The sequence below is a fragment of the Lissotriton helveticus genome, chromosome 10, assembly GCF_964261635.1.
Source record: "Lissotriton helveticus chromosome 10, aLisHel1.1, whole genome shotgun sequence".
Classification (NCBI taxonomy): Eukaryota; Metazoa; Chordata; class Amphibia; order Caudata; family Salamandridae; genus Lissotriton; species Lissotriton helveticus.
Genome location: NC_136071.1, coordinates 63,397,720 through 63,412,247, shown reverse-complemented (window position 1 = coordinate 63,412,247; position 14,528 = coordinate 63,397,720). Strand labels below are relative to the sequence as shown.

General features: G+C 42.5%; 1 protein-coding gene across 1 annotated transcript in view; it reads right to left on the bottom strand.

Moving 5' to 3' along the window:
• LOC144783909 (extracellular calcium-sensing receptor-like) overlaps nucleotides 1-14,528 on the bottom strand; it is an 87,020-nt gene that overhangs the window by 60,239 nt on the left and 12,253 nt on the right. The gene's annotated exons all lie outside the window — the stretch shown is intronic.

Genomic DNA, 14,528 nt, shown 5'->3' with positions numbered 1-14,528 from the left:
AGACTGCCAGGGATATAAAGATGTATTTTTCATGAAAAATAATCTAGAGCCAAAGGAGTACTCAAACAAAGTTACAGCAAGAGAAAAGACTGCCTATTTGTAGAGGCAACAGCCCTTAGAGGAACTTCAGGATCTCATTCAAACAGACCCCAAACATAAACAACTATTTGAACTGGTCTGACAAATGTCGAAAAGTTATGTTGTCATGCTACCAACCTGCTTATTTAAGTTGCTCCACTATTACTTCAAATGTATAATGATTGTCTTCTAATCAACAATATTTCAGCCTCATTGTTTTGATATATACCATTAGTCAGAAAATCATTACATGATTACCATAAATTTAACATATGCAATCGAACATAAAAGTTATGAAAAGTAATACCTTCAAGTAATAAATCAAGTGTATTTAAACAATATATATATATGCATGTGTGCGTGTGTGTGTGTGTATGCGTGAATATAAGGGGAAAACGCTGATGTCCCTGCCTTCCTTTCCTATACCACTTTTACCTTTTTTCACTTTATTTAATTTTCAATTCACTCTTTGGTATAGGAGTGATTTAATAGATTTAATTAATGTGGGGTGCCCCTTATGCCCACCGATTTCCCTATTTTTATAAAAAAATTTCAATGTATTATTTCTCATCGTTTATTTATATTAGTTCCTCAAATTAGCACTTCACCAGTGTTAGGTTTATTTAATAGGCACTTAATATTTTTGAGGATAAGGATGATAGTTAAAGTGATGAAAGGTCAAAGTGAATGGCTGGAAGACATTGAAATCTGAATAGTGGGGCTAGATAGATGTAATAATGGTATGCCTAAACAATGATTATTTGAGAAACAAGCTTTATACCTAATGCCACGTTAGTTAGGAGAGCGATACAAAAGGGGATGATGGACGGAGCGATTGAGCAAATCAAACACTCACCCCCAGTCAACTGATCTGGGTTTAATCCATCACCATTCTTTAGCTCACTCAGCCACCCCAGTTCAGACATGGCCATATGCAAATCAGTCTGACCCTGTGCCTCATGGGAACAGTCCAGCCCGAACTGCCAAGCCATGTCTTCCCTGGACCGGAAACAAGCATCCTGGGACCGGTTTCGGATTCATAATCCTCATCAGCCAGGCAATCTTGAATCCAGTGGCCAAGTGAGCAAGGGACTCACGTCTGAGCATACCCTGCCACTCTTAGGGCGAACAAAGCGATACAAAAGGGGATGATGGACGGAGCGATTGAGCAAATCAAACACTCACCCCCAGTCAACTGATCTGGGTTTAATCGATCACCATTCCTTAGCTCACTCAGCCACCCCAGTTCAGACATGGCCATATGCAAATCAGCCTGACCCTGTGCCTCATGGGAACAGTCCAGCCCGAACTGCCAAGCCATGTCTTCCCTGGACCGGAAACAAGCATCCTGGGACCGGTTTCGGATTCATAATCCTCATCAGCCAGGCTATCTTGAATCCAGTGGCCAAGTGAGCAAGGGACTCACGTCTGAGCATACCCTGCCACACTTAGGGCGAACAAAGCGATACAAAAGGGGATGATGGACGGAGCGATTGAGCAAATCAAACACTCACCCCCAGTCAACTGATCTGGGTTTAATCCATCACCATTCTTTAGCTCACTCAGCCACCCCAGTTCAGACATGGCCATATGCAAATCAGTCTGACCCTGTGCCTCATGGGAACAGTCCAGCCCGAACTGCCAAGCCATGTCTTCGCTGGACCGGAAACAAGCATCCTGGGACCGGTTTCGGAATCATAATCCTCATCAGCCAGGCTATCTTGAATCCAGTGGCCAAGTGAGCAAGGGACTCACGTCGGAGCATACCCTGCCACACTTAGGGCGAACAAAGCGATACAAAAGGGGATGATGGACGGAGCGATTGAGCCAATCAAACACTCACCCCCAGTCAACTGATCTGGGTTTAATCCATCACCATTCTTTAGCTCACTCACCCACCCCAGTTCAGACATGGCCATATGTAAATCAGTCTGACCCTGTGCCTCATGGGAAAAGTCCAGCCCGAACTGCCAAGCCATGTCTTCCCTGGACCGGAAACAAGCATCCTGGGACCGGTTTCGGATTCATAATCCTCATCAGCCAGGCTATCTTGAATCCAGTGGCCAAGTGAGCAATGGACTCACGTCTGAGCATACCCTGCCACACTTAGGGCGAACAAAGCGATACAGATGCTCCGTCTGTGAGTGTTTGATTGGTTCAGATGCTCCGTTGTGAGTGTTTGATTGGTTCAGATGCTCCGTCCATTACCACCCCCTTTTGTACCACTTTTGGCCGCCATAAGTGTGGCAGGGTATGCTCAGACGTGAGTCCCTTGCTCACTTTGCCACTGGATTCAAGCAAGCCGGGCTGAAGACGGCTGTAATGCCAGAAACCGGTCCCCGGAAGCTTGTTTCCGGTCCAGGGAAGGCATGGCTTGGCAGTTTGGGCTGGACTGTTCCCATGAGGCACAGGGTCAGACTGATTTGCATATAGCCATGTCTGAACTGGGGTGGCAGAGTGGGCTAAAGAACGGTGATGGATTAAACCCAGATCTTTTGACTGGGTGTGAGTGTTTGATTGGTTCAGATGCTCCGTCCATTACCACCCCCTTTTGTACCGCCACGTTAGTTAGGAGAAGCACACATTTCTTCAGAAGAATGGTGTGATCAGTCATAACTTGTATACATACATCTATTTCTTGTTATCTCAGAAAAAAATTGAAAAGCAACACTTTAAAAAAATTATTCCTTTCAAATTGCTTGGAAAAAGTTAGGAACAGCCTTAATTGATAGGGACAGATGAACTACATATAAAATGATTTAAAAGAACAAGTACTAGTTGAAAGCCAAAACTACACAAAATATTTGAAAGTACAAATGGAAGTAACTACATAATACCTTTATAAACCATAATTGATAACAATTTTGCCAGATGGGATGTATGAAGATAAATATCTTTATTTCTCCTCGTTATCTGCAGAACACACAGAAAGAGAAATATGCCTCTAAGAGTTGCTTTTATGGAGCAAGTTATCCCTACTTACACAAAACCTTCCATCCCTTATTGCATACACCCTTACACTATGGTGCAAGGGTGCCTGTGTTGGCGCTATTCTGCACACAGTGAGCCAGGCAAAGGAGAGAGCAGAAATGCTCCATATCTTTGTAAATATGGAACATTCCTGTTCTCCCCTTTGGTGTAATGCAGCAGGTTCCCTTGCTCAGTTGTGTTCTGTGAAATAATAGTAAATGCCCCCCTCTGTGTTTATCAGGAAAGTTACAGATTTAATAAAAACAAGAGCCTACCTATGCCACTGGCCAGACAGATGGCCTGTGAAAGCGATACAAAATATGTATTTAGTGGACTCCTATTCCTACCAAAATATGAAAAGTTGTTTGGTGATTGAAAAGAAACTCAACAAAGATTGAAAAGGCAAAATGATAATGCTTCCAATCTTTAAAAATAGTTTTTAATGTCTTCTCTTCTGAAATACAGGCTTAAAGATATAACTAAGGAATTAGTGGGGAGTGAGGCAACAATTATCACACTTATCACAGCAATAGGTATACGTTTTGGATTTTTTTCTTTTTTTAGAGGTTCACGGGTCTGGAAGATCAGTAACTTTAACCTTTCACACAGGACAAGAGTCCACAATAACATTTATAGCATAGGGGACCCAGCGCTCAAAACACCACCAAATGATATCAAAGCATAAGAATAAACCATATATCATATCACAAAATTAATGTGAGCAAGACAACACAATCTGAGAACTCATTCAGCTGATTTTAAAAACTCTTTTACTTCATTCCTGATCTTCTTAAAAACGTATTTTCACTGTAGCCATAGCCAACGTGTTTCGGCCTTCTTGGTATATGTTCAGGGCTGATTCTTACCTCTTTACACATAAAATGTGTATAAGGTTGTCTTATTGGCTTGAAACATACATGATGTAATATGAAGTTATCATTTCACTTGGACGTCCTCAGCATTTACGTTTATAACTCCTTCGACCTGTGTAGGATTTGTCTGTTCATTCCAGTAGACGTTCCATGAAATGCTGTGTGTGAGGAACAGAAACTCACTGGCCATGAAAGGCCAAATCCTACACAGAATGAAAAATTATAAACATAAATTTTGAGAGGTTTTTAAGAAGATCATGTATAAAGAAAATACGTTTTCAAAATCAGCCATATTAATTCTCGCATTGTGTGGTCTTGCTCAAATTAATTTTATAACATGATATAAGATGTATTCTTAGGCTGCAAGATATGTTAAGCACTTCTAGTAAAATTATTTGACAAGCACTGCTGGCATCACTTCAAAAAGGGGTCAAAGAAAATTCTGATCTTTTCTATTTTGCAAACAGGCTTTTGAAAAAGGCCATTCCACTTTGACTAACTTCTTTGCTCCCACAGACTAAGGGCCTTATTACAGGTTTGGTCCACTCGACGTGTCCACTAAATGAGAAATAATGTCTCCCTACCTATTCCTGGTAAAGTCTTGGAATCAAAGCAAGGGATTTGTTAGAAGGCGAAAGCCTCCTTGCAAGGCAACACATGTGAAATCGGGTGAAAGCGTCTATAGATCAAAACCAGCACCTTGAACACAACGCATTTCTTCATAGCGAGCCAGTGCAGCATATCAAGGTACGTAGAGACTTGAGCTCTAAAAGACAGATTTAGGAGTAGTCACCCTGCAGCATTCTGGACCACCTGAAGTTTCTGGATAATGTAGTCCAGAAGGCCAAGACAGAGAACATTAGTGTAGTCCAGCCTAGATGTTAGGAAAGCCTGGATTACTGTTTTTTGGCAGGCACAGACAGAAGAAACAAAAACCTTTTTAAAGCAATGTCCCTACTATGGACCTTGAAAATTATATTTGGTGCAGGTACACAGCCTTAAGTTTTTCAAAGCTTTCAAAAGTAGTGTTTTAACAAAGTAAACATATTTTTTGGTGCACCGTGGGTAACGTCTTCCGTCCGTGACGTTTTCTTCAAAGAGCTAGTCGTGCTCCTAATGATCCATTAGTTGCATCCCCTTGGCCACTCAAATTCTGGTTCCTCTAAAGAAAAACGTGAGGACTCCATCAGGGCCGGACTGGGAACCACAACCGGCCCTGGCAAAGTGCTCGGCCGGCCCCCCCCTCCCCACTAAGCGGGGAGGGGCGGCCGGCCGAGCACGTTGCCGGGCCGGTTTTCGGCTGATTTTGTTACAGGGCCGATTTTGCGGCTATGCTGCAAAAACGGCCCTGTAACAAAAACTGCCCCCAGGGGCCCAAAACCGGCCCCCACCCATGCGGCGCACCGGGGGATTGCCCGGTGCCGGCTATGGCCAGTCCGGGCCTGGACTCCATGCAGTTCAATAGTATATACACACTTTCTTTTATTCAATGTGAATTCCTAAATCCTTATTTCATGAAATTCCTATATCATTTCATTCGAATTTTCTGTGCTTTTATGCGTATTTACACTTTTCCAGACATTGTTGCCTCATTAGCTCCTACTATGGACCTGACATGAGGCTGAAATGACAACGGTTGGCGAATTGACCCCTATATTCCTTGCTTCTCCTGTTTGAGGGAGCAGGAGAGGTGCTCCATCCAGCCAACAAGTCAACCAGTTAGAGGAAGCATTAATACTGTCTTATGGACATTGCACATTATTTGGTCCTTATGCAACCAGGAGAACACTGCAGTCAGACAGGGCTTGATTGAGTAAGGAGCAATGTCTTCACCTTTCTCAGCTGAGAAGAGCAGTTGTGTGTCATCCGCACATGATATAATCTTGGCTCCGAAAGACTCAACCAGATAGGCAGGAGGGGTAAGGTAGATATTAACAAGGTCTGACTTAAGGATGAACCTGTGGGTCCCCAACTGTTATGGCCCTATTGTCCAATAAAATGGAGCGTTCAGACTTCTTGTCCTCTTTCCCATTGGAAGTGTCCAACCAGCTCAGAGCCAAACCCTGAAGGCGACATAAAATGATTGAATAAGGGAGCTTCTCAAAAGCTGCGGACAGATCCAATGGGATCAGTACAGCTTTGTGTAACAATATGGAGCCTCTTCATAGGGTTCTGCCTTGAAGCCTCAAGGTACTGGGTGGTTTGGGGGTGTGGGCTACTCTTGAAGCCACAGTAAGTTACATAGGGCATATACTTAATCTGGGAATTGTAATCTGTTGCAACGAAAAGTGTCAAACGTGTAGGATGACCAGATTTTGAGAATCAAAATCCAGGATGTTGCACTAACACAGATTTCGGATGCAATTTTGCACGGGCACATCACTAACCAACATAGAAATAGACAATGAGGCAATAAGGGGAAATTAATGCAACTTGAACATACAGAATCAACTGTGTTAGATAATTTGCTTTCTGATCATTTTTCCTAACTAATCATGTTCTGGAACACATGAACAGTGACCTCCCTCTGTGCTCAGTCGACACTCTTAAAGAACTGAGGTATACTTAATTTACTAAGATTCGCTGTGACAGGTGTTGAAAATCAGCACAGTCCCAGCATATCTGGGATGCATGATTACCTTACATCTAAGGAGTACAAATGTCACACATATACCCACTCCTCAAATAGTGACATGTTACACAAAGGCAAAATGAAAACATAGCAGCCTGCAGTAAAGAGCAACAGAATTCACCACCTTATCTGCATTCTACAAAACCCCAGTATCAGACATTCCACACCTGACGATTTGCATGTGTGAAGTTAAAAACAAAACTACAATTGATAAATTACTAGCTTACCCGTCGCGCGTTGCTGCGATCTCAGAAGTAAGGAAATGTAAGGAAACTTGTTATGATAACATTCCATTTACATTGTGTCATTTTTATTGAAACTTTTTCATTTTAATATGGAAAACATTTGAAAGTGTTGTTTTAATTCTGTTTATTTATTCGAGTGCTTGTGGAGAGATGATTTTTTTAGTTTTTCCGTCTGGTGCGTACACAAATAAATCAGTAGGTTTTCCGACGCGTGAGCTGGCCACATACAGTTGTCCATGTGAGAAGCACCAATTCTCCAAATCTAGTCTACACACTTGCAGCGATTGTCCTTGTGCTTTGTTGATGGTCATTGCAAAAGCGATTTGCACCGGAAACTGTAAACGTTCAGTATTGGAAAGATTATGAGGGCCGTGGGGGGCCGATATTTAACATTTTTTTTTTTTGCCAGAAACCCTCGCGGGAGTGTACTCAACAACTTCCCAAAGTTTCATGCCGATCAGATGAATGGTGTAGTAATGCATAAAGGACAAACAGACAGACATACAATTGTTTATATATATATAGAAAACCTATTCACAAGGCTGACCTGCAGTGCTGGTGAACCCACGCAGTCTGAAGGCCAGCCGCAGTACGCAAGCACAACAAAACAGTTGTAAGCATCTGATTAACTCAGAGGGGCATATATACAAGGAGCTAGAGCCACCGCAGCATCATTTGTTTGACGCTGCAGCAGTTTTATTTTGGTGCTGTATTAACAAAGTGACGCTAGAGGCCTTTAGCATTACTTTTTCAACTTCTGCTCCTATTTTTTATCCAGCACCAAATCCTGTTGCGGCACTTAGCAATAATGATATGCAAGGTAGGCGTTCCCCCTTAAAAAGCTATGCAAAACTGATGCAGCCGTATTTACAACGATTTGGCAAACATATGAAACTTTGGCAAAAGATGCACAGAGGCCCAATAGTGGCAGAATTGTACTGCTATGGTAAAGCAGGCTTAAAAAGCACGCCTGTCCACTGGTAAAAAAGAAGAACATGCCCAAATCACTCAGGCAAGCTCAACAGCACCATGAACCTACTCCTATTGTGGCTTGGAGCACCAAGAAGACCACCACCACCACCTCCACCATCACCACCACCATCACCACGGAGGCAACGCAGGAGAAGGGAGTGGACATACCACCAGAGGGTTACCCTTATTGACCTCAGGGTGGAGGAGGTCATTGTCAATTACAGGCTCAGGAGGGAGTACATTGTCTGCCTCCTGCACCAGATTGCACTAAGGCTTCAGCCAACATTGCAGTGGTGCTCAAACAGCTACATCACACCTGTACCTCAATAGGAAGAACACGCATTCCATGAACGTGCAGGATATCATGGACCATCTGGGCCTTTTCATCAGTGTCCTCGCAAAGTACCCAGGCAGTGGTCATGATTCCTTCCTCTTCAAGCATTCCACCATCAATGAGCGCTTCCAGAATGGGACATATGGGAAGGCCTACTTGTTGGTAAGTACTTCTCAAGCACCTGACCACCCACATGACAGTTAATTTTGTTGGAATATGTTGTCATATAAGTATTGGGTTGAATAAGACAGTGCAGATGTAGTAGGGTGCACAGACATAATATCGACTCCAAAATATCGTTTGGACATAATATCGACTCCAAAATATCGTTTGGACAAAATATCGACAGGACAGAATATAGACAGCCAAAATATCGTTTTTAAGGTAAGTGAAGTAATATCGACTGTAAATAATATAGAAAGTGAAAATATGTAAGTATATAATATAGATAGTAAAAAAATGTGTTTTTATTTTTAGGGTTCAGGGTCAGTGTTGGGTTTTTGGGTAAAGGGGTATTTTTAGGGTTCAGGGTCAGTTTTCAGTTTTTGGGTAAAGGGGTATTTTTAGGGTTCAGGGTCAGTTTTCAGTTTTTGGGTAAAGGGGTATTTTTAGGGTTCAGGGTCAGTTTTCAGTTTTTGGGTAAAGGGGTATTTTTAGGGTTCAGGGTCAGTTTTCAGTTTTTGGGTAAAGGGGTATTTTTAGGGTTCAGGGTCAGTTTTTAGTTTTTGGGTAAAGGGGTATTTTTAGGGTTCAGGGTCAGTTTTCAGTTTTTGGGTAAAGGGGTATTTTTAGGGTTTAGGGTCAGTTTTCAGTTTTTGGGTAAAGGGGTATTTTTAGGGTTCAGGGTCAGTTTTGGGTTTTTGGGTAGAGGGGTATTTTTAGGGTTCAGGGTCAGTTTTCAGTTTTTGGGTATTATTTTATTATATTGTGTTACTATATATATATGTTTTAATAAATATGAAGTAAAAAAATATTTATTTAACTTTCATTAATTATTTAATTATTATAAGTTAATTTAAGTAATTTTAAGTATATTTCAGTAATTAATTATTAATATTAATTTAATTTAACACTGTTTTTAGTAAATACGATATTTTTGACAACTATATTTTTGTAAACGATATTTTTAACTCGATATTTTTGTACTTACCTGTTTGTAGATAGAAACTCGATATTTTGACTGTCGATATTTTCTCAACGATATTTTTGATGGTCGATATTCTGTCCCTCGATATTATTTCAGTGATCCTGTAGTAGGTGTGGGCCTAAATACTTGTGCCATACTACATGGCACATGCAAAAAACTATCCTACAAATCACACCTGTTGAGAAAACCTATGCCACTGTTGGCCACATGCACAGGTGAACTGCGCTGCTGGAGCATCACTGTTCATGATGCTCTGAAGGAACAGGTCTCCAACGCACATCAATAAGGCAATGAAAAGTCAGCCTCCCTGCCCTTGCATGGCCTCATTGATATGAAGTAAGGGATGCCAATGCAAAGTGCAGCATTCATTCATCCTACATTAAGGATGTGTTCCATGGGCCTTTTTATGGCTTTTCGCATGCATAACCAATGAAGATATCATAGTCAAGGACCCTGGGACTGTTTGCAAATATTATGCCTTCCAAGGGACGGTGAAATGAGGATACATAATTACATATCTTTATGTGTCCTGCATTCCACAGGACACATAGAAGGAGGAAATTGCATAGTTATTTTTGCTTTTGGTGCAGGAATGTGTCCCTTAAAGTATCAAGTTATTTGAGAACACTACGCTGACACACTTGCACCATGGTGCAAGGGAGGAGTGTTGGCACTAGTCACTACCAAGTGATGGTGCATATGCAGATGAACCATGGATGTGCTGTACGTTAGGCATATGGCACATTCCACCCCTTCCTTTTTAGATGCAGCTCAGCACAGCCAGATGACATTAAGTGTTGCCCAGTGATAACAACTACTAAATAACCGTGATTTCGACAGACGACAACAAGGGGAAAGTAATTACTTATTTTGTTTTCCCTTGTGGTCATCTGTCGACTCCCCAGGCAACACGGGCCCACTGCCCCATCGCTCTTACCTGCATGAGCCGCGGCTGCTGCTAAATGAGGCCTTTAGTGTGCATTCAATAGTGTGAAGGAGCCTCACTAATGTAACATCATGTGAAATCATGTGTACAAGCACAGTGTTGAAGTAAGTGATTCCCAGTATCTAGTATGTGTGTCCACAGGTAAATCCCATGGTCATGAGGCATGTGATGTAGCCCAGACCTGTGAAACTGGGAACTATAGTCAGATTTTAACCTTGCAAGATTGGGTCTACAATGCTACATTACATCACTCATCATATACACACATCACATCCTTGTGCAGTCACAAACCACTCTATCAGTCCTCCAGGTCTCCAGACTGTGCAGCAAGGTGCAGCCTAAAGCATAAACTAAATATCCCATTACAGCCAACAACACAGTCATCTTGGGATTAATGTGCCTGTCTTGGAGCAATGCTGCATTTTTTCTGCCAGCACAAGCACCAAAGCCAAGACACAGAAACATGTGGAAAATATGTCTTAAACTGTCCCCAAGCAGTGTGGCAGTGTAGTGTGGTTAGTCTACCAGTTGTACTGTACAGTGCATTAATCCCATATATCTAAAACCCCTTGTGTACTGTCAGCATAGTGGACACTGTGCCCTGCCATGTGTACACTATCATGTTCCATATTAATATCCACTCACTATCCTTCCCATGGCAGTACACATTGAACAACATTGACTCCAACTCTCACTGCCAAATATATCTGACTGAAGTACGCCAAATCAGCTACTCCAGCAATAGGTTGTAAAATCAGGCATTTATCAGTTCAAGAATGGCAATAGTAGCCAAAAAAACCACAATTGATGATTGTGAGAAATTTGTCTACTCAATGGCTAAATGACTCTCCTCACTGGTGACAAATCATCACCTTTATAGCCTTGGCACTCACAAGTATGACAAATACTAAGCAAATCACAGATGACAGCACACCTGTATGTGTAGCACTGTATCAGTCATATCCATTTCCTACTTGCATGTATGCCACACAATATCATAGCACGTCTGTACAGTAGGCAAGGTTTATGAGTCATTCAGGACACATAACACAATGCACCTGGATGTGGGGCCACCCCCTGTCATGACTCTTAACTAATTTTACAACTTATGTCTTTGCATCTGACCAAGGATATGCTGTGCAGGCATTGCTGATGACTCCTCTTAGAAACCCCTTTACAAAAGCTCAATGGAGGAACAATCATGCCCTAAGCAGGACTCGGTTGATAGTCATGCAGACACTCAGTGTACTAGAATACCACTTCAGGAGCCTGGATAGGTCTGTGGGCCGATTGCTGTACTCGCCACCAATGGTGTGCAAAAGTATTCTTGCGTGCTGCATATTGCACAATATTTGTGTAAGAACAAATGTCCCATTGACTGATGGCAATGAGGAGCAGGAACCGCCAGATGGTGAGGACGAAGAAGATGAGGAGCCACATTGCACAGTTACATCAGTAGCTGCAACAAGGTGGAAGGGCCATAGTATTAACAATATTTTCACTGAGGCATGAGTGACTTACATGATGTAAAAATGATGACACATGTAACTCTGTACAGACATATATGCAAATAAATAAATGAACATAACCACGGTGTATGTATTTTGATTCCATAGTGACAGTAAAGATCAAAACATGCACTTCACACCTGCTACTAATTGCCACACAGAAAATATATGTAGCTATGTGTAACAAACCCATCAACAACATCTGGTATAAACAAAATAGTGTGCATGCCAACTACCTGTAGCAAATAGTCCTCAATTACCAGACAAGATTAACATGGTGTGGTTCAGTAGATAGCGTCATATGACTGTGTGTGTGTCTCTCCTAAAGCAAGATATTTGAACTGCCTCATACTTGTGGACAATAATAGAGTCCACTCATAGTATAATGACTGTGAAGTGATCAACAAAGTATGTGCATGGAAACACAGTCCTAAACCTACAGTCTACATATGCTACGTCATAAATTGTATCCACATATTAAATCCATTAGGAGATCTCATATCACACATACAAATGATACATACTATAATTTGCCAGTGCAACAGTGTATACCTAGAGAGTGTAGCTGCACTTGGCCCTCTAGGCTAAGATGCCAATGGGACAAGCAGTGATGTAGCCTACCATGTTGATGTTTTGCACTCATGCAAAACACCCAGATTTAGAATATGTAACAATTGAGCATCAGAAATCACATTAAGCAAGGTCAATACAGCCAAGGTGCTATACACTGATGCATCCCAAGATATGGTGTTCCAATGTTGTGAGAAAATCTCAGGGGAACTTCATGTCTGAATGCATAGGCATCACCAAACCTTTAGTTTCCACACAACCTAGAAACAGATTGTGATGGGTTCCAATGGCAAACATATTTATGATTGCACTACACCTGACTAATTGTGGCAAGAAAATCTGGTCTCGTGATCCACACAACATAGGTTATGCTTGGTGATAAAGAAAACTTTCTCCAGCTGAATGCTAGCAATACGGAAATTATGCCTTTTCGTTAATGCCCATGCTACTCTGGCCTCTGGAGTGGTGGCCTCCTGACTTAGGCACAGCACCTGCCCCTAAGGCATTGCTTAAAAATCTGGATGTTCGCCTGGACCAGACTCTTACTATGAAAGATCAGTTAGTGGCCACCAATGGCATCTGCTTTCATATGATGAGTCTTCTGCATTAACCATGGGCATGTTACTCAGCTCTGCCAGTGGAGTGTGCAGAGATTTTCCCACTCCGCCCTCCACTTGGAACTCCGAGTATAGGGCAAAACTCAAACTATGCAGCGGAGCGGCATTTTCCCGCCCGCCCCCCCTAAAAAACAGTTCAGATTATTAAAAAAAAACAAAAAAAACACACATACCTGTCCTGTGGCGTGCCCGGGCTGCCCTCCTCCTCCTCGCTGTCTCTCTCTCTCCTACATGGGGTACATCTTGAAAGAACTGCGCATGCGAGCATCTTGCAAGACTCGTGCATGCATATGCAACTGCGCATGCATATGCACGCATGTACAGTTCTCTCAAGTTGAACCCCACATAGGAGAGAGACAGCAAGGACGAGGAGGGCAGCCCGAAAGGTAAGTGTGTTTTATCAATCTTAACTGTTTTTTGTGGAGGGCGGGTGACAGAGCGGAGCGAAGTTGCACAGAGTTCCATGGAGTTTCCCCCAATTCTGTGGACCTCCGCCTAGTCTTAATATGCCAGTTCTGCCCAGGATTATTCTGCATATAGTTTTCCCACTCCTTCCACACTCGGTGCAAAAAACCCTGGTTCAGGCACAGGTGATCAGCTGCTTGGACTACTGTAACGCTCTTTTAACTACTGCCAAAGAGTCTCTACTTAACAAACGCCTGGTGGTCTAGAACACAGTGGCCCGCCTAGTCCACAATATGCCGGTCAGAACTGCCTCTCTCCCCCACTTGTGCTCATTCCATTGGCTTTCTATACACAAGAGAATCATATTCAAGATCTGTTTTTACTGGAATCATCTACCCTCTCACCTTCGGACGTGCATGGATCACCGTCACTTTCGAAAGCATCTCAAGCTTTTCAGAGACTAATGCTGCCTGTCTGCGGTTCATAGTAGCACGGAGATACCCCTTCCGGGGTGATTCATGCGTTTTACAAAATACATTATATTAACATAACATATGTGCAATTGCAATGTGCATGGCCCACACATATCCTTCCAGAAACAAGGCCATACAGCTGATATATGTGTACCACAACATGATATGGTGGCTCCTCTCAACACTTCCCTGCACATAAACCGTTCATTGAATAGTTCTACATGGCCAATGTGAGCAACAGCATGCAGGGCACATGGAAACAGAAATGCCAAGGTTACATAAATTGGTACATCCATGTTCTGGCTCTACTGGTTATGCCTGTCAAGTTTTGGACTCTTTGAGGTCCATGTGAGTCTCTTCACATGTTTCAGTGTCAAACTACATGAGTGTTGCATGTGACCGCCCACTGCTATGCACAAGTAACACTGTCTTGATGCAGAGTGTAGTTATGGTGTGATTTACGCAGCCTTACTGTCAGTAATATGTAGGAGGTCACACCAAGGCATGCATGGTGATCTAACATAGCACTATCAGCATGAGTGAGATTCATGGTACCCACAAATACAGACACTGTTACTTTCCGGTGGGGTATGACCCTTGAATATGAGTGAGCTATACTCAACCAATCATGTGGCACCATCCATACATCCCCATTCAGGTGGTTTAAGCCAATCGCAGCACTCGCCTGCAAGGGAAAATGTCAATCTCCCATGTTTCCCCACAGCCTGCTGCGTCCACTGTGGTACATGGCACTGATTT